The sequence below is a fragment of the Thermobia domestica genome, chromosome 8 (assembly GCF_964235325.1).
Source record: "Thermobia domestica chromosome 8, izTheDome1.hap1.1, whole genome shotgun sequence".
NCBI classification, from domain to species: Eukaryota; Metazoa; Arthropoda; class Insecta; order Zygentoma; family Lepismatidae; genus Thermobia; species Thermobia domestica.
In genome coordinates, this window is record NC_137461.1 from 172,615,816 (window position 1) to 172,636,688 (window position 20,873).

At 40.5% G+C, this 20,873-nt stretch overlaps 1 protein-coding gene across 1 annotated transcript in view; it reads left to right on the forward strand.

Moving 5' to 3' along the window:
- Positions 1–20,873, forward strand: part of SelT (selenoprotein T) — a 201,080-nt gene that overhangs the window by 21,332 nt on the left and 158,875 nt on the right. The gene's annotated exons all lie outside the window — the stretch shown is intronic.

The window sequence follows — 20,873 nt, forward strand, 5'->3', positions numbered from 1 at the left end:
TTCCGGTGTAAACGCACCGTTCCTTGGTGGTCAGAGGAGATTCGTGACACTATTCTGGCCCGACGTCGAGCACTACGTACTTTTCATCGTGCTCATACAGCTGACAATTTGGCTCAATTTCGACTTCTTCGTGCTCGAGCCCGCTATCTGATTAAGCAAGCTAAGCGTCATAGCTGGCGCACTTATGTTTCTTCTCTTACTGCTGGAAGCTCCATGACAGCGGTCTGGTCGCAAATTCGTCGTCTACAGGGACATGTTTCCTCCGTTGTGGTTCCATCCCTTATTATCGATGGTGTAATGGTCACTGATCAGGACAGAAATGCTGCTGCATTAGGTCGTCATTTTGCGGATGTATCCAGTTCTACTCACTACTCAGCTGGATTCCTCACTTACAAAACAACGCACCGAACGTACGCCACTTCAGTTCCGCTCTGCAACCGCTGAAGCTTATAATCTGCCTTTTACTACTGCTGAACTTGCTGCTGTTTTGGATTCTACGAAGGACACGGCACCTGGTCCTGATGGCATCTGTTATGCTATGCTCCGGCACCTGCCTGACGATGGCAAGCAACATCTTCTTGACCTGTACAATCGCATCTGGCTTGCAGACTCCTTCCCCGATGCCTGGCGTGAAGCATACATTATTCCTATTTTGAAACCTGCTAAACCTGCCACGTCCAGTGGAAGCTACCGCCCGATCGCCTTGACTAGCTGTCTGTGTAAACTTTTGGAGAAGATGATCAATACCCGCTTAGTCTGGTTTCTTGAACACCATGGCCTCATTTCCAATCTTCAGTGTGGCTTTCGGCGCTTCCGTTCCACTACTGATCATTTGGCGCATCTTGAAAGTGCTATTCAGGATGCATTTCGTCATCAAGAACATCTGATAGCCATCTTCTTTGACCTTGAAAAGGCCTATGACACCGCTTGGCGATATGGCATTTTGAGGCAACTCCATCTCTGGGGCTTACGTGGCCACTTGGCTCTCTTCATCCAGAATTTTCCCCAACAACGTTCTTTTCGAGTCAAGCTTGAAGCTACTCTCTCTGCTCCGTTTCCAGAAGAGAATGGCGTTCCACAGGGTAGTGTGTTGAGTGTCACTTTGTTTGCTGTTGCAGTGAACAGTGTGATGTCGCAGCTCTCCCCTTCTGTTCATGGGCTGCTTTATGTGGATGACTTTACTATCTACTGTCGCTCACGTGATCTACGTACAGTTACTCGCCAGTTGCAGTTAGCGCTCAACCGCCTTCACCGATGGTCTACCACTACTGGTTTCAGCTTTTCTCTCACCAAAACACACTGCGTACATTTTTGTCGCCTTCGTCACTGTGCCTATGATCCTGAGCTGTTCCTTGGCTGTTCTCGATTGTCCTATGTGGATCATGTTCGTTTTCTGGGCTTGGAGTTTGACCGACGACTTACCTGGGCTGTTCACGTTCGAGACCTGAAGTACCGCTGTCTCCGCTCCATGAACTTACTACGTTTGGTTTCCCATCTTTCGTGGGGTGCTGACCGTGTGGTGATGTTGCGTCTATATCGTAGCCTCATCCGCTCCCAATTGGATTATGGCTGTGTTGCATATGGTTCTGCTCGACCTTCCATCCTACGTCATCTGGATTCTGTCCATCATCTTGGCCTTCGTTTGGCGCTTGGAGCTTTCCGAACTAGCCCTATTCCTAGTCTCTATGTCGAGGCTCATGAACCATCTCTTTCCCACCGTCGGGACTGCCTGCTCCTGCGCTATTACATCCGTATCCGTGCCGTACCTGACCATCCTTCAGCCTTTGCCCTTGAGGCTGGTGCTCGCTATGACAGATATCAAGCACGACCTACTGCTACCCGGCCTTTTGGCATTCGTGCTATAGACCTTGGAGCTTCTCTTGGACTCGATGTCCCTGCCATCTATCCATTGGGCCTCCTGCCCATTCCTCCATGGACAGTTCTTCCACCAGTTGTCAGCTTTCATCTAACGCAATTTACGAAGTCTGTTACCAGCAATCAACAATTTTGTCAGGAGTTCTTCTCTTTTCTGGATGCGTACCGTACCTACGCTGTCTTCTATACGGATGGTTCGAAGCATGAAGATTTTGTTGGTTGTGCCTTCGTCACGGATGATCATAGCGCTGGCTTGAAGCTCCATCCTACTTCCACTGTGTTCACTGCTGAATTGGTTGCTATCCTGGAGACTCTGCATTATATTCGTCGACGCAATCTCCGACATGTTCTCCTGTGCTCTGACTCCAGCAGCGCTTTACATAGTCTCACGGATGTGTCAAGTGTGCACCCTATAGTTCAGCAAATTCTACTCTCTTGCAGTTCCTTACGACTTGCAGGTTGCGATGTCCAATTTTGTTGGGTGCCTGGCCATGTTGGTATTCCAGGGAACGAGCGTGCTGACCGTGTTGCCAGAGAAGCTGCCCTTACAGGACCTGAGTCTCCGTCACCGCTTCCCAGCTCTGATCTTCGTCCTGTGATCGATCGTCTTCTTCTTCACCGCTGGCAGAGACACTGGGATGAGCAGATTCACAATAAGTTGCATGCAGTGAAGCCCCACCTTGGAGTCTGGTCGACGAGCTCCCGATCATCTCGCCTGGAAGAGCGGACTTTGGCACGCCTTCGTATTGGACATAGTCATCTTACCCATGCACATCTTCTGCGACGTACGCCTCCGACTGTGTGTCGTCATTGTGGTCAGCCCCTGAGTATTCGTCACCTCTTAGTGGAATGTGTGCCTCTTGCTCCTGAGCGAGCTCGACTTGGATTACCAGCCGATATGGCAATCTTGCTTGGTGATGATGAATCCATGATTCAGAAAATGTTCAATTATTTGCAGAAGCTGCATGTTCTGAATGCTCTGTGAGTGCATTTCTCACGTTTCCTTTTAATTAATTTATTTCTGATTTTATCTACTATTTCTTAGCTTTCATGATTTTATGCTTGTCATAGCATTTCCTTGCTTTTATTCTATTACTGCACTGTTATATTCCATACTAATTATGGGCTGCCCTACGTGTGTTCCCCTATTGCCGAGCTGCCCCGGCAGAGAAGATTAACCTGTCATTGTGTACTAACCCGTCCTTGTGTTTGTGTATCGAGTTTGCACATTTCTTGAATGCTATGACATTTTAATTCATAAATGACTGAACACCTTTTACGTACTCCAGACTTTGCTTTTACTTTATTATATCTGTGATACCATGCTTTTATGTTTTTGGGTACTTCATTTTTCTAGTCAGAGAAGGGTGCAAAAGACCTCGCTGTCGACGCGCCCATATAAACCCCCTTTCAATCAATCAATCAATCTGTTGTTGTTTTACATTCCTGGCAAAAACAGGGGGTGGAATAACCCTCTTAAAGGAATCCACATTAGCTTTTATCTCAGTTACTAAGAGAGTGTCGTAACATAAACGTGTTCTCTACTAATTTCTTACAAATGTCGTACGGTCCCCGAAATTTGGGGAGCATTTTTGGGGTTATCCCCTTGCTAGCATCAGAAAATCTAACTGCACGGAGCCAGACAGAATCCCCCTCTCTGAAAGTATGGGGTTTCCTGTTCTTGTTATATTCTCGACACATTTTTTCGTGTCTTTTTTCCTGAGTTCTGTTGGCTACTTCCATGGCTTTCTTTATGCTCTGGATTCTTTCCTTTACGAAGTCAGGGATCGGATTCCCACCTTCTCCCACTACTTCTTCTCTCTTCTGGGTTTCAAATGGCAATTTCACGTCTTCCCATATGCAAGAAAAAAGGTGTATGGTTTGTGGCTTTTGAGACTCTACTGTTAATGGCAAAGGAAAGAAAATCAAAGTTCTTTGATTATTCCGAGTGTTTTCTACAGTACATGGACACCAGTTTTTTAACTTCCTTCACCCCTTTCTCGGCCCGATTCGCTTTTGGCCTGTAAGCAGATATGAACGTCCTGCTTAAAATTGCGAGCAGGTTTTTCCAGATCTTTCCCGTAAACACACTTTGGTTGTCGTTTACAATGCGGTCATACCATCCATTTCTCGGAAAGAAAGTTAACAAACAATTAGCTACAGACTGAGCTGTGACCTTTCGAAGGGGAAACAAAGAAACAAAACGACTGAAAGCATCAATGATTATCAAGCAGAATTGATAACCTCCCCCCTTCGACCTAATTAAGGGCCCCATAAGATCGAAATAAGCAGTAGACCCTGGCTTATTCACTAGACTGCTGGTCATAAAACCTAACTTACTATTTGACGAGTCCTTATAAATAGCGCAGGGAACACAGGATTGACAAAATCTTCTAATATTCTTTCCCATCTTGGTCCAAAAGAATTGTCTTTTTGTCCTATGGATGGTTTCTTCGATGCCTGGATGTCCCGAGAACTTTAAATTATGAGTCATCTCAAGTACTAAACCCCTCAAATCTCTGGGAACGCACAGAACCCGCCTTTTCTCACCATTTAGATCGATTTCTTTTTCTAAGACCCCATCCATGGATAATCGGGCAGTGGAAGCAAAATTTCTAATTTTTCTCTTTTCTGCTTTGGCGCCGGCTAACTTCTTGGTTGTAAGAAATAGAATTACCTTTCTCAGGAATGAGTCAGTTTCCTGGGCTTCTCTTATTTTTATTGGTACTATAAGTTACTCATACTCAGGGTTTGCCCAAGTGGGCCCGACCCGAAAAAAACCCACTTTAAAACCCACCTGGGTTTTTGAGCTTTTTGTTAATATATTATTGATACAACCAATGTGATCACATTGAAAGTGATTTTTATCAGATTTTGGACTTTCCTTGGCCGAATTGAATGCTTTCCCGTTAAGGTATACAACATTCAACATAAGACCTTCATAAAGTTCTGAATGCACTGAATGAATAAAAAAACCTTACCTTAGCTTGAGATAATTAAGTAACAAATTACTATATGGATTATGCTTATAGCCTATTTGAAGGAAGAAAAATGCAATTTATATTTTAGAAAATACTTTCCGTGAATAGTGTGCTCGCGAACTCGGCGACGCGGAGGGACGTTGTCCCTCATACGTTTGACGTGTTTAAAGCCATAGATGCTGGTACTACCAGTAAACATGTAGTGCATTAGTAAAACTATTAGTATTATTTCTTACCTTTGATGGTAACACAAGTATTCTTCAGTAAAATTTAGTTTTCCAACAACAACAGTTTAGTGTAATTATTGTAGGTACTCTTCAAATAAGCTTCTGTAGAATCAACACCAACAAAAGCGTAAAAATTCGTCAAATTTAAAAAACTCGATGCTCAGAGTTCCGAAAACTACGTACCCCTTACTATTTCAAGTGCTGAATTCGAACTTTCGTACTAGTGGAAGTTTCGATGTACAGTAAAGGGAGCTGCATTTTCGAGGGAGGAGGGGGGAAAAGGCCCGAAAGAAGTTCCCGGGAAATTCCCCCAATTGAACGCACAAAGCATCGGAACTGAATACCTCAAGAATAAAACTATTTATTTTATGCTGAAAGATATTTAATTTCATTTAAGACATTCTGAAACATCCTAACTATATATAAAACTACATGATCTGATATAAGTTATTGAGCACTTTCTGTAGGGCTACAATGATTAAATTTGGCATGATGGTAGCTTTCCGGGACTAACCAACAGAAAAATTGCCAAAAGTGAATATTTTTAATTTTTAAGGGGTCTAAAGAGGGGATGAAAAATTTCCCCATGTTATTTAAATGGGCCTTTTTTGGACCTATGATCTCATGTTTTAGGTACTTAGAATTGGAATAAAAACTTGAAATTCGGTATGCTTGAACTTTTTCTTAGCAGAACCTAAGTAAATCAGTAAAAATTTAAAAATCCAACTTTAGAGTGGTTTTATAGGGAACTGAAAAATCTTTCCTATGTTATTTATATGGAACACCTTTTACACCCCCAAATTATTGAGCACTTCCTGTAGGGCTACAATGGTTAAATTTGGCATGATGGTAGCTTTTCGGGACAAACCCACAGGAAAATTGCCAAAAGTGAATATTTCTTTTTTTTTAATTTTGAGGGGGTCTAAAGATTGGATGAAGAACTTCCCCATGTTATTTAAATGGGCCTTTAAAAAAAAAAACTTACAATCTCATGTTTTAGGTACTTAGAATTGGAATAAAATCTTGAAATTCGGTATGCTTGGACGTTTTTGTAAGCGTTACCTAAGTGAAACATTTTCAACCGTAGAGTGGTTTTATGGGGAACTGAAAAAATCTTTCCCATGTTATTTATATGGGACGTCTTCTACACCCCAAAATGTTTAGGCCCTTCCGGCATGATTAGAATGATAAAATTTGGTTTGATTATAGCATTCCAGGACTAACCGACAGGAAAATAGCCAAAAGTGAATATTTTTAATATTTTTAGGGGTCTAAAGGGTGATGAAGAAATTCCCTTGTTATTTAAATGGGAGTTTTCTTGGGATACGAAATCTTATCTTTTAAATAGTTGAAATAGGAAAAGAAATGATAGAATTGTGGGTTCAAGAGATGCGAGGCCGTAGCCGAGCAAAGACAATGTGTGGGGGGCGAAGCCTCCGGATGGGCAGATTCAGGAAATATGAAGAGCAAGTTCACGAAATTCACTGTTGATGCAAAGGGCGATAGATAAGAAATGCGAGGCCGTAGGCTGAGCAAACTCGGGGGCCTGGGGGAGAGCCCCCAGCTAGCCAAAAGCTAGTGTATTTTATAAAATATGAATTATATCTTTCTTAATGGTCTTAAATTAATTTTTGGAAAGATCCCTCTTGCAACAAGTGCTCGGGACATTGCTGTAATTGAACGCACAAGGTATCAAAAGTGAGCTTCTACAATGAAAACCATTTATTTTACGCTGTTAAATTAATATATTTGATGTTCATATTTGGCAAACGTCAATGAGGCTTCTGGGATGATTCAATCTGCATTTGTTCGTTCGTCTGCTTGTACCACACATAGTACAGGGGATCATTTCCGGTCTTTTAAGTGTAAATTTTTAGAGTACAAGCACGAGACACATTAAATTTCCTGTGTAGATTTTGGCGGCATACCAAAGTAAAATTTCAAAATGGTGACTATTTATTTTTTTGAAAATAGCGGGTACGCACACTACAAAGCGCAATTTTCGGTCTTTTAAGTCGGGATTTTTAGAGTAGAAGCACGAGATACTCTAAATTAGCTGTATATATATTTTGGCGATAATCCGACGTAAAATTTCAAAATGGCGGCCAGTTTTTCAAAACAGCACTGAATAGAAAATTGTTGCAAGTTGTGACAATGATAATCTTGAAATATAAATCACATTTTAACACTTTTACCCCAAAGACATTGAAATATTTTGATAAAACCCAAATAAACCCGAAAAAACCCATATGGGCCCAGGTGGGTTGGGCTTTTTCAGAAAAACCCGGGTTTTTTCAAACCCTGCTCATACTGCTCGGTTTTTTCCTGCTCCTCTTCTTCTTCTTCCATTAATATTTCAAATGGGAGATTTTTAAATAGATCTCGCTTCTCCCTCATCGTGCTTGGAAGAGTCTCAACGCTGAACACGTTCTGATTTAATTTTTTCTCTTTATAACCTCTCTTGAAATCCTTCAGACCTCTACTGTCATAAAACGAAATCAGATTAATTTCCTCCTTAGGAATATCACTCTCATCCGTGATTTTTCCTTCTTGGTCCATTATTTTAATATATCCCGTGTCACTAGCACAGTTCAGAGGAAACTCTTCATTGGCATACTCAGTCCCCTCGAAATTTTGATCCTCAGTGTAACCTGTCTCGATTCTCGACAAAAACTCCGCCCGGTGGGTCTTGCCTTTTCTATATTTGAGAACCACCGGAAATCTGGAGATCCTAGTCAACCACCTGCTCACCATAGCTGGAACCTTGCTGGCTTTGAAGAGAGGGATCAATGAAGCGTGATCAGTGTAGACATACACACAAGGGGAATGTATTAAGTACAGTTCAAATCTCTCTAATGCGAGCAGTACTGAGAGGAGTTCCCGCATGGTGGTGCTATACTTACTTTGGGATTCCGTCAAGCGTTTCGACCCGAACGATACAACATAGAAATCTCCTTTTTCGTCCTTCTTTCCGAGAAGATAGCCAGCGGCTATTTCAGAGGCGTCGACAAAGATATGCATGGGTTCTCCCTTCCTTGGTAGCATCAATTCACGGTTCTCAACAATCGCATCCTTTAGCTCTTGCAGGGCCTGGTCCTGTTGTGGCCCCCATGACCACCTGACTCCTTTTTTCAATAGTGACGTCATCGGAGCACAGATCTTCGCCATATCTCTAACGTGGTTTCGAAAATACTGAGTGAAACCGAGGGTCCTCTGTAATTGCTTGACATTCTTGGGGGGTTGCAGTTGTCTCACCATTTTAAGCTTCTCAGGTGTACATGACACTTTGCCAGGTGTCACGCGGAAACCGAGGAAATCTATCGTATCAGAGAATAGCACCGCCTTTGATGGGCTAAGACTTATATTCGCATCCGCCATTCTTTTCAGAAGTTGCTCCATTGTATCCAATAAATCCTCCGGTGACTCACCAATAACTGTGAGATCATCATAGTAGACTATTACTTTGGAATAATACAGGTCGCCCAAGACAATCTGCATCAATTTGCAGAGAGTATAAGGCATCGATTTCAAACCATATGGGGCTCGTATACATTCGAAGATCCCAAACGGAGTAAGAAATCCGGTATATTTTTTACTACGCTCCTCCAACTTGACCTGGGCATAACTGTACGACATGTCAAAACTACAGAATATATTCCCTTTCCCCAAGTAGGATAGCGCCTCGTTAATGTCCGGGATCCCCCCTTTTTCATGTTTCGTAACTGAGTTTAAATATCTACAATCAAGGACTAGTTTCCACTTACCAGAGCTCTTTTTATGTAAAATGGGATTACTAAGATACTTTGTAGAGCTCCTTTCGATCAAGTTTTTATCTAACATTTCCTGCAGCAACTGTCCCAGAATTCTTCTCTTATTTTCAGACATTGGCCTTAGTCGAGTTGAGAAAGGCCGAGGATCGCTCAGCTCAATTTTGTGTTCTAAAACGTTGGTTTCCCCAGGATCCTCAGAAAAAACCTTTTCGTACTTATAGAGAAGTTCCCTCAGTTTTTCATATAGGTCTTCGGGAAGCTTGACGCCCTTCAACATATTTTCAATGACATTATCTTCATCCGAGCAATTAATTTCTCCAGTTTCTCGCGTCTTAGGGTAATCAAATTCCCTAAAAGGAATTCCCCTACTCGGAATTTCCCATCCGAAAGGACTGAATTTTATCATCATCTTTGTTGAAAGAAGAAAGTCTCGGCCCATGATAATACACCTCGAAAAATTACTAATTACATGGAATTTCTGCTCTAACTGGAGTCCAAAAAAAATCCAGAGGAACAACCATAAAACCAATTGTCTTAGCCCCTCCTCTGGCGAACCTCACATTTACAGAATGATCCTGCAACGTTATTCCTAACTTTGACCATTTTTCCGCAATCTCCTCATTTATAGCCGACAGCGAGCTTCCCGTATCAATATACAATTGATACTTATCATTTAAAATCGAACAATTTATTCATAGCGGCCTCGGGGGTATGGACCCTTTGTCCCCCCCTCGGCAGCGCCATTCACGTTTTTTGAAGTAGTCTTCTTAACTCGACTAGCTTTGGGTTTCTTATTTAAAGAATCAGTTACGCTGTGGTCTGGAAGATTTTTTCTTTCTTCTTGTTTTCCTCTCCAAAATTTTTTCTTGTTCGATGTCGCGATTTACGACGCGGACACTCTTGGGTGGACTGTTTGTCCTTTTCCCCTCCCTGACCGCTCTTCTTACCCCTACCCCTTCTCCGTCGTGTTTTATTGCCAACGACCGCGATAGGGGTGGGGATGGTTGACAACATGTGGTTTCAGCTAAAAGTTCCTCACTTTGGTCTGTAGGATAAACAAAGTGTGTGCTTTCTTTTTCATCGCTAAACATCCATGATCTGCTTGCCATATCCAAGCTTACTTTTGCTTTTCTTAGGATATCTTGGCCAACGATAATGGGAGTTACGAGGTGGTCCAGAACGTAAAAGAAGTGAGAGAATTTTCTTCTCTTGATACAAAAGTCTACAAATATCTTTCCCACAGTCTTTACTTCTCCCGTTGCTAGGCTTAGGGGCAACGAACAAGATTCGAACCGGGCCCCTCTCCGTCTCCACTGATCCGCTACTCTCTTGTGAACGATGCTAATTTCAGATCCAGAATCGAGGTAAAAATAATAGCGTTCACGATGTATAAAGCCATAAATAAAAGGGTTCTTGTTCCCCCTTCTTCTCCTTTCTTTTTTCTCCTCTCTGTTCCGCACTACGGCCGAGACGGGCTTCGAACCTGGATCCTTTTTCTTTAAAACACAATCCGCTGCTCGGTGATTCAGTTCTTTGCAATTGAAACATCTTATTGCCCTTTTTGACTGACTTTGCCCCCCACCAGGCTTCATATACTTTTGGCCTCTTCTTCGAGACCGTGCTGGATCGAGAGCGCTTAACGGCGGTATCGAATCTCTCGAAACTGCTGTTGCGTCTTGTCTCTTAAAATCCGGGGCCGAATATCCCTGACCTCCTGTCCGACCCCTGGATAGTTCCATGTAAGACAATTCACCCAATAAAATGGACTGAATATACAGGGACTCCTTTTCCAATTCCTTAACATCTTCAAATTCTGTTCCATACAGGAATTGCCTAAAACGAGGATGCGTCTTCGAAATTATCTTTCTAACCTGATCCTTTTGAGATGATACGGATTCTAACCTCTGAAAAAGTTCGCTCATCTTTCTAATAAAAACAGACAGACTTTCGTCTGTATATTAAAGTCTATTGGCAATCATATTCTCAACTTCCTCAGCATAGTTAAAACTGAAAAACTCTTTCAAAAATGAGTCTCTGAAGGTCCCAAAGGACTCAAATGGCCTCTTAAACTCCCACCACCTGCGAGCTGGGCCAAGGAGTAGCCTAGGTATAAGAATGTCCAGTTGATCACTTTCGCCAATACCCTTCTGAGAAGCGTAAGACTTAAGCGCCTCTAAAAACTGAAACGGACAATTATCTCCTTCACCACTAAAAACCGGAGGTTCTAACTTAACTTCCTCAAGACCAGATTTCTGAGAGCAACACCCTGTATGAGACGACCTATTTTCAGATCGATTTTTTAGTCTTCTAATAGCGTCTACTGCTACATCAGAATTAAGTTCGACGTTCCTTTCTATATCCAATAGGTTACGTACTGTTTCCTCTTCAATTGCTATGGTGTTCTGTCTGACCATTGAAGCAGCATGCTTCAGTCTCCTAATTTCAGCCAAAATAGTCTCCCGATTCAATTCCTGTTCCTCAGAAAACCCTAGGACCTCTCTAAGACTATCTCCTTCAATATGAGAGTCCATCTTCGAAAAAGTGTACCTTCCTGATCTCAAAAACATAAACGTAAGAATCCAAAGGAGAACTAAACAAAAACTCTAACGAGAGAGAACCAAAAACAACAAGACAAATTCAATCCCGGACGAGCTAACCCACTTTATGCAACCTCCAACTGTTCGTCCCCCAATTACTAATTCACCATTCCCCGTTTGAAGGAATCATCCCGGGAACCGAACTTGTGTCCACAGATTAAAAGCGGCTCATTAACATCTGTGTGCACCCAGGAGGAATAGCATAGTTGAATAAAACAGAAAAATCAAATAAAAACGAGCCCCCAAAATCTCTCTCCAAGCAATGTACCGAATCCGGTTTAGATGCACCAGATTCAAACAAAAACTTCAATACACCAAAACAGCAATCAAATAGGTAGATCCAAAAAACCTTAATGAGGAAGTTAATAATAAGAAAGGATTACGCCCAAGGATTAACTTATAATAAAATCTTTATTCATACTAATAAATAAAAAAAAATCTCGCATCGTTCATTCCGAAGAAAAGAATCCTGCCCTTTATAGGAGAGAACCATTTATCGCGCATATATCCCCAAAATTGGCCGAAGTATGCTAAACGAACTATTTTAACGAAAAAATTAGGTAAGTCTAATTTCGCCCCCTACGTGAGGTGTCAAACGGGACTTGAACCCCTAGCCTCTCCTCCCACTAAACGAGTGGCGTGGCCCCGAAGCCAGCTAAAAAAACAAACAAAAAAAAAAAAAAACGGTTCAGCGACTTAATTCGCTTCCCCCTTCACACAACCCTCTTGCTGTGTGGTACAGTTTAAGACCAACAATTTCCGTAGCCCCCCAGACTCTCTTCCTCTTAAGAGAGTTGTGGTCTGAAATTATATCAAAAACTAAACTTTTTGCATCGCGGCGATACAGCTCTCTTGCTTGTACCATGTCAATCTCTAGCCGCCTCTTCGGCCGAGAATCTGGGAACTCCAGAAAAGAGATCCCGTCCCCTCTTTGGACAGAACCCTAACCATCTACCTCTTTAGACGGTCGAGCTGGTATCCTCCCCCACCTATAATTCTCCTGCTCTTATATAGAAGATACAACCAACGGTCACCAGACAGACGCTTGGTTTAAATATTTTAAAATTAACGAACAAAAAATATAAACGGGCAAGATAGCGTTCGTTTCTGGCTCTCCCCTAAGTGAGCTGCTTTAAAAAAAAGAAATCCTGTTGGGAAAGAAGGAAACTGATGTTAGTTAACAAGCCATAGAAACAAAATCACACAAAGACAAAAATAAAAATATAGATTATATGAAATGTAATAATAATTTTACCCGGCCGGGATTTCTCTCTAAATCTATATTAACTGATAATACAATACACAAGAATAATTAAACAAGGTAATAAATACAAATATAAATAGCAGCTCCCTAAGAGGGGACTGCAACAACTCAAGGATGAATTTAACTAATCTTCTTAGGATAAGGAATGAAATAATCAATTTCTTTTGGATATTTTCGACATCACACCACAAGCTATTAGGACTCGAAATTGTTTTAACTGTGAAAATCTACTAAATCGTAATGTCACAGAAACTCAACCATTATGATTATCCAACATCGTAAATAGATGCAGTACTCACAGGTAGTTCAGCTCTGTTCAACTCCAAACGATGTCCTACTATCCGATCTTAATTACAACTACTCGAGTCTGCTCTCCGTCCTCAACCAGCACAACCCCTTTCCGGGATTCAGGTGCTTCCTGGTTGTGGCGTAGAGCTTAGCTCAGGTCTCTTTCTCAAATCTCTTACTTAGTTATTTCCGTATAGGAAAACTTCCTATAATTGTGGTGTGATGTCGACGTTATCTGTTTTTATTTTTTCTAAGCAGTTTGAATATCACTTCCTTGTTTTATAGTAAATAACATAAATTAAAAAAAATACATGTAAGGATTTTGGGTACTTTACACTAGTGTGACTTGAAATAAGAAACCTTTCCTGCCTTAGCGACATCTCAACAAAGCCTTCTTACGCTTCTTTCACATTGAGGTGGCGATTTGCCGTCGCCGCTTGAGGCAGTTTGCCGCGTGAGAAGTGTACCCTTTCATATTACGCGGCGTTTTGCCGCGAATGAAAAATATGCAAGCAGGGTTGCTGTGAAACTGAAGAAACAGAACCTTGTGTCTCTTGTGTTGCGGTGGTTGCAATGGAGAGACGCAAAAAGTGTCTTCTACTCGCCTTGTTAAGACAGACAGAAAGCAAACAAACAAACAAAAGACACATATGGATTCAACCTCTTTTTAGAAAAGTGGTATCTTGAAGGAGATTTTTCTATACTGTTTCCACAATTGATAAACTTGAGCAAAATAGCGGCTAGGTTCTGAATATTTAAAATACCATCCCAAGATAGTCTTTTCAGAATAGTCGGTGGTTGAGAGCTATCCCAGAATCCCAAGTCAACACTCAACCACTGGGCCCAAGGTTGGTCTGTAGGTATTATTCTTACTTATTCTTCTTCTTCTTCTTCTTCTTCTTCTTCTTATTATTATTATTATTATTATTATTATTATTATTATTATTATTATTATTATTATTATTATTATTATTATTATTATTATAGTATTTCGGGTTTATTCGTTTGTTTTAAGTGTTCCGACTGTTGACTTAAGTCTTTAAAGCACTGCTCTAGTCCCTGAATTCAAGGGACTATTCAAGGAATTACACCCATAGAAGTGTTAAGATAGTTACAAAACATATAACATACGGTATGTTTATCAAATATCGCATAATCATTTCTCTCTTGCTTTGCTAAGGTACATTACAGTATTATTACTAAAATCCGGACTACGAATTTTTATGTAACAAAACATATATAGCGAAATAGTACATAAATATATAGCAAACGACTGTAAAGTATGTAATATTGTTGAAATATGTGATAGTATATATTTCAATTTTGGGGCACCAGAAATTTATAGAATTACAAGCTCATTTGCCCAGCGCTGCACGCACATTTATCCCAATCTTTTACTACATAGAAAAAAATATATTGATTTAGACTCTCTTTAATCAACGACCTATGGATTCGACACTTCGATAGTATCGGTCGTTTTCGATTATTTTTACGTCATCTTTTCCCATATTTTGTATGTAACAAGTTTGGTTAAAAACACTCCAGGTGTCCTAAGCTAGAATATTCCACACACAGACACACACACACTATATATATATATATAATTAAAACACACACACATGCATATTATAGCAACCACTCTCTACTCTTCCCTGGCAACACTTGCTCCCTCCTCCAACACTCAAGCGGCAGATCGCCGTTCATATGTAAAGAGCCCCATTACTTGTAATGTCTCGCTTGGCTAATACTTCGCTTTCTAACAGGGAGAGGTGGCTGCTTCCCCGCCGCGCATATATGAAATGCTCTATTACTTGCAATGTCTTTCTACCCTACGCGGCAGTTCGCCGCCAAATGAATAAGGACTATTAGTAGAAACAATTTTATTGCAAAACAGTGGTTTGTTGTTTTCCTTTCCTAACTGTAAACTTTCCACTTGACTTGATTTTGAGTTTGACGTCCCGTTCAGCAGCGAGGCTATATAAGATGTGGACCTACTGATTATCGTGGAATCCGAATCATGAGCTCCCGCCGGGAATCGAATTCGGGCCTCCCACGCCAAAGGCGCGTACGCTAACCGCTTAGCCACGGAGGAGCTCCAGTAAACTTTCGAGTAGTGTTGAAAAAAGCATCGGTTAATCATTCAGAAAAGGAGTGCCTTTGATTCGATATGTTGTGAGTAAAGAATGAAACATTAAAGTATTACAAATAAATTAAATCCGAAGACATTTTAAATCCGGAGCACATTTAAAAAAAGGACATATCTCGATTTTCTAGATGTCTTTGTAACACGAAGGACAGCTCTTTCAAAAAGCAGTACTTTCCTGCGAAAATCAGTACGTCTGGTGCATATACTGTACAGAGAAGAATGCGAGTTCACACGCCCATCGACGGCTCCGGAACGGGTACTTGAGCCAGAGTCACTACCAAGTAATTTAGGGGGGAAATTAAATAATACCTTTAAGAAAAAATCTTGGATAAGTTTACATGCCTCTGTTTGGCCTAACCTATCCGAACCTAATATAATCTAATGTAGTACATTTTAGAACTTTTTTTCTATTTTTCGTGTGTTCCGGGGATGCAGCACTAATGCCTAGAGATGAGATTCAGGGAAAAAAATCATAATTGTTTTACAAATTTTCTTATTCTCCAAAATACTTGTGTTGGCGATAACAATACCCTACTTAACATAGATGAAATTAAGGAAGCTACCAGAAATAATTGTTGGAAAAACAGAAATGAATCTATCCAAAGTGGCCACTGAAAAGCACAAATGCTATTTGACCCAGTCAGAGCAGGGTGATGCCGGTGAGGCGTAGGTGTCAGGTGCATCAGCGATGCTGTGCATACAGAGAAACAACTATTCACGCGAAAAACACACATTAATCTCCTTACGTGACTGCCACAATAGTTATGTACTATCTTCTACTTTCTCACTGCCTCTCTTGGTGATTTTTAAAATTTTATTATTATTATTATTATTATTATTATTATTATTATTATTATTATTATTATTATTATTATTATTATTATTATTATTATTGCAGTTCTTGGCATCATCTGTAGGTCTATTTCCTGTTTTGTAGTTTCCGTCTTCTTCTGAAACATAACTATTTTATTGCACCATTCACAATTCTAGAAGGCATTAACTTCATTTCATAACCACACTTATCACATACCATTTCCGGTTTTAAAACCTCACCCTCCATGCAAAAGTTTATGTATATGTCATTGTTCTCTGCCAGTTAAAAGTGAAAAAAGTTTTTTTTTTTTTTTTTCGTTTTCAATGTACTTGCTTTGGAAAAACCGATTTCTCTTTTAATGTGTGTTGGTACTGAAAATTAACATCAGTTAAGTCGTTTATGTGGTTGATTTTTTCCTACTCAGTTTCGCGCAAATACTGCATTCTTAATACCGCAAACGTTGAATTTGTTTTGCATTTGTTTTTCCACAATACTTAGTACTGTGTCCCGATTCTCTCCCTAAGCAGGCAAGAATCATTGCGTTCGTTTTGTATTTGTTTTCCCAGTATTGAAACCTGAAGTAGTTGTAATTTTCAACTTCGCGGCTTTGTTATATTGTGAGTCGTAATGGTATGGTCGCTTGACACCTTGAATGGATTGCATAAAACTGCTTCTCCCTATCTGTACCGTTTTCATTCTATGGCGATAAATGTTGATACTGGAAACTAAATTCGGTATCCGATTTGAGTTGAAGGTTAATGCAGAAAGGGAAACATATTCTTGGGAAGCTGAACCAAATGTAAAAATCCACATTTAGACATTTCTTATCGTTTTTGCTCTATGGAAATCAGTACTGAAACGAAGTAACAGTACATTTGATCCACTTACGTTTTTGGTAAATTATTACGGGTTGTGATTCTATGTTTTCTTGAAACCCTGAATCGTCTGCAGAAAACCGCTTATCGCTAGCTAATAGCATTTTGTTATGACGAAAGTAATCTTACAGGGTTTGTCCGGAAAGTAATAGGACTGAGTCGATTTAAAAAAAATTTATTGAGCCAATCGTTACAATTCTTTAAACTTTCAAAATAGGCTCCTCCTGCGTCGATGCAGCGCTGCCAGCGCGATTTCCAAGCATAGAAGGCGTCACGGAAGTCATTCTCCGGAATAGACTTGAGAGCCGCGGTGCAAGCTGCTTGGATCCCCTCTGTCGTCTCAAAATGCTTGCCTTTCATCGGGCGTTTCAGGCGAGGAAACAAAAAGAAGTCCGGGGGGGGGGGGCACATCTGGGCTGTAGGGCGGCTGCGGAAGCGTTGGGATACCTGTCTTGGTCAGGTAGCTGTTCACAAGAAAGGCGGTGTGAACCGGGGCGTTGTCGTGGTGCAGCTTCCAGTCGGCTCCGATGTCTGGTCGGACCTGATTGACCCTGCACAAATGACTCCGAAAGGAGGCATTTGTGCACCCAGGTTGGTCTATACTTTCTGTCTTGGTGTCCGGAATGACCTTCCAAACGGTGTCGGTGTTGTTTCGAAACACCCGATATATATAAGGTAATTTCGTGTTACTTTACACACACCTGCGAAATGTATTTTGTGTGATCATAAACACGTATTAGTGAAATAGCAGCTCCTTACGAGAACGTTAACCCATGCCAGCGTGACGGCAAAGTCATGAAATGACGTTTGCACATTATAATATAATGTAGAATGTGCAACAGTGATAAGAGAGAAACCAAAAGAGACAAAGAAACGAAAGCAGCTAGAGAAAGGAGGACACCTCCCGTATATTGAACATCAGCGGATGAACCGTGTTGCCAACCCAAGAGAAAGTTATGTTTTTATAAATCGAATTACCTAGATTGGATATAATCATTAAGGGCAACAATGAAAATAAAAACAAAAGAGATGATAGACACAGGTCAGTGTTGCCAACTTTTCGAGAAATAACGTAAAACATGTGTTAAATGCTTCAGTATATGACTTATCAATCTCACATGACCACAGTACTGCTTCTCATGCTCTACTACCTTGTATTATAGCTTTTAAACCATACTACACTAGTTTCCTTTTCCGAGTTATTGTACCTTTTCCAAACTCAGCTTTCCTCTTCTGTTGATGGTAACACTGTTCAACGGACCCTTCTAGACTTGGAGTTAGCTGAAACAGTTCTTGTCAATATTTAATTTAAGGTGTACAAGACGATAGTACCTCACTAACTGTGTGCACCAGCGGCGTTTGCATTTAACACATGTTTCATGTTATTTCTCAAAAAGTTTGCAACCCTGATCTGCGTTTAGCGTATGTTTTGTTTGTATTTACATTGTTGCTTCCAATGATATCCAATTTCGGTCATTCAATTTACAAAAATATGACTTTCTCTTAGGTTGGCAACACTGTTCATCCGCTGATGTTCGTCAATACACGGGAAAGTATCCTCCTTTCTGTAGTTGCTTCGTGCAGAGTTTCGTTTCTCTGTTTTAGTTTCTCCGTTATCGCTGTTGGACATTTTTTCTTAAATACAATATGGAAACGTCATTTTCTGATTTTGTCTTCAGTTCCACAGCCAGCAGTAGACGTCGGTGCCTTCTCAACGGGCGAAGCTTTGGGTTAGTTGGCTGGTATTTTCCCTTCTTGAAGCATTTTTGCAAATGATGGTCCGTTGCTTTCCGACTGAGAAGACTGGAAGTTGACTCTCTTCCACAGACAGCATCGTAGCAAGCTTATTCATGGAGCTTATTGACGAAATGCAACTGCTGTCTTTGCTAGAATCATTGTGAGCGCACTTTCTGACAGGTGGTAAAGTATCAGTGCCACATTCGAGAAAATGATAGAGATTCAATACGAATCCTTGGCGGGGATAACGCCCCCAGCGTCTGTTTTTTTTTTCTTCTTTCTTTCATGATGCTCTTTTCCCTTCCTCTCTTATCCTGAGCACGACGCGACGCGCCGACACATGTCGATCTTCTCTTTAAATTATTCACAGTTTCCTTGCTAACAACCGGAGGCAGAAGGTTTAGTTCAACCACCTTGAAATGGCAGGTGACAGGAAGGTGTTGGAGGTAACGAAGACGATGACGGAGTTCCTCAGTCATTGATCTACCTTTCTTCTCTATGATCTTTCCTCGCACTACTTCTGGACAATGCTCCAACGAATCATACATATGCTCCAGCATTCGCACATTCAGATCGGTGTACTATAAATAATTTACAATTTATATTGATTAATTTAATCAATCCCGTCGTTCTATTTGATTAGTATCCTCGTAAGATCACAGTGATTACCCAAGAGTACAGATCCCTTACGGGTGTGGCAGATTACCGCAGTCTTGTCTTCGAACTAGACACACTCAAGCGGCAAGCCACTGGGTATATTACGGGGTAGAAAAAAGAAGAAAGAGTAATAGAAAGAATGTACATTTGTACTAGCTGTTGCTAGTTTAATTGTTGTGTGTTTACAAGACTTTGTAAGCATATTAGTTTTTTCGTTGTATACGAAAAATACAAGTATGTATTACGTCTGGAAGTGAGCCCTCCTCCCCATTATGGATTGATCATCATTTGTTTAAAGCGCAGCGAACGGTATTTTTGTAATCCCCTTTTCTTTTAATTTTAATTGTAACCTTAAGCCTATCTTCTCACCTCACTTCGGGGAGGGAATAAGCATATAAACATTTTGGGAATAGGATCTTCCAAATTTAACGGGAAAAACAAGGTCAAGTGGCTAGATAAATCTATATTTGAAAAATTACTATGTAGTGTAGATCTAGACTCAAACATAACTACTGGTTGCAAGAGATTTATAAGATCAAAGATAGAATCTGTTCCTCGAACCGTGAATCAGATAACCGTTTACTGGGAATACTTTCGTGTTTTTTTTTCTGTCTTTTGTATGGCTATAAAGTTTGAAACCGGAAATTGTTCACTTGAAGCAATTCCGTATTGAATAGATGCTTAAGGGAGGAGATAGAAAATACTATTGGGAAGCTAAATCAATTGCTGTATCTAGCTATTACTTACCGTTTTTGCTATGCAGAAATCAGTATTGAAACCTGAAGTAGTTGTAATTTTCAACTAAGCGGTTTTGTTATATTGTGGGTCGTAATGGTATGGTCGCTTGACACCTTGAATGGATTGCATAAAACTGCTTCTCCCTATCTGTACCGTTTTCATTCTATGGCGATAAATGTTGATACCGAAAACTAAATTCGGTATCCGATTTGAGTTGAAGGTTAATGCAAAAAGGGAAACATTCTTGGGAAGCTGAACCAAATGCAAAAATCCACATTTAGACATTTCTTATCGTTTTTGCTCTATGGAAATCAGTACTGAAACGAAGTAACAGTACATTTGATCCACTTACGTTTTTGGTAGATTATTACGGGTTGTGATTGTATGTTTTCTTGAAACCCTAAATAGTCTGCAGAAAACTGCTTATCGCTAGCTAATAGCATTTTGTTATGACGAAAGTAATCTGTTGAACCATTTCCGATTTTCGTAGGATATTGATGATAGTTGTAATATGTTGTCTTGAGATGCTCAATCATTTAAAAAAAAAAGTTTGTTATCTTTTTACCATTTTCGTTCTATGGCAATAAATGCTGAACCGGAAATAATTAATTTGAACCACTTCCTGTTTGAATAGAGTTAACAGAGGAGATGAAACTTATGGTTGGATCACTGAATCAATTGGAAAAACCCCATCTCGATATCTCTTACCATACCTATCGACAAACTGACGAACAAAGCCATTCTATAATACTTCCGACACTTACGTATAGCATAGTATGGAAGTGTATAAGGGTCATTCCACGTCACTTCAGCCAGGCGCCGACACCCACCTGTCTCAGAATGGAATGAAGATTCAAGTGCTTATGTAGTTTTTGATACCAAATCCGAAACTACAAACCGTTTG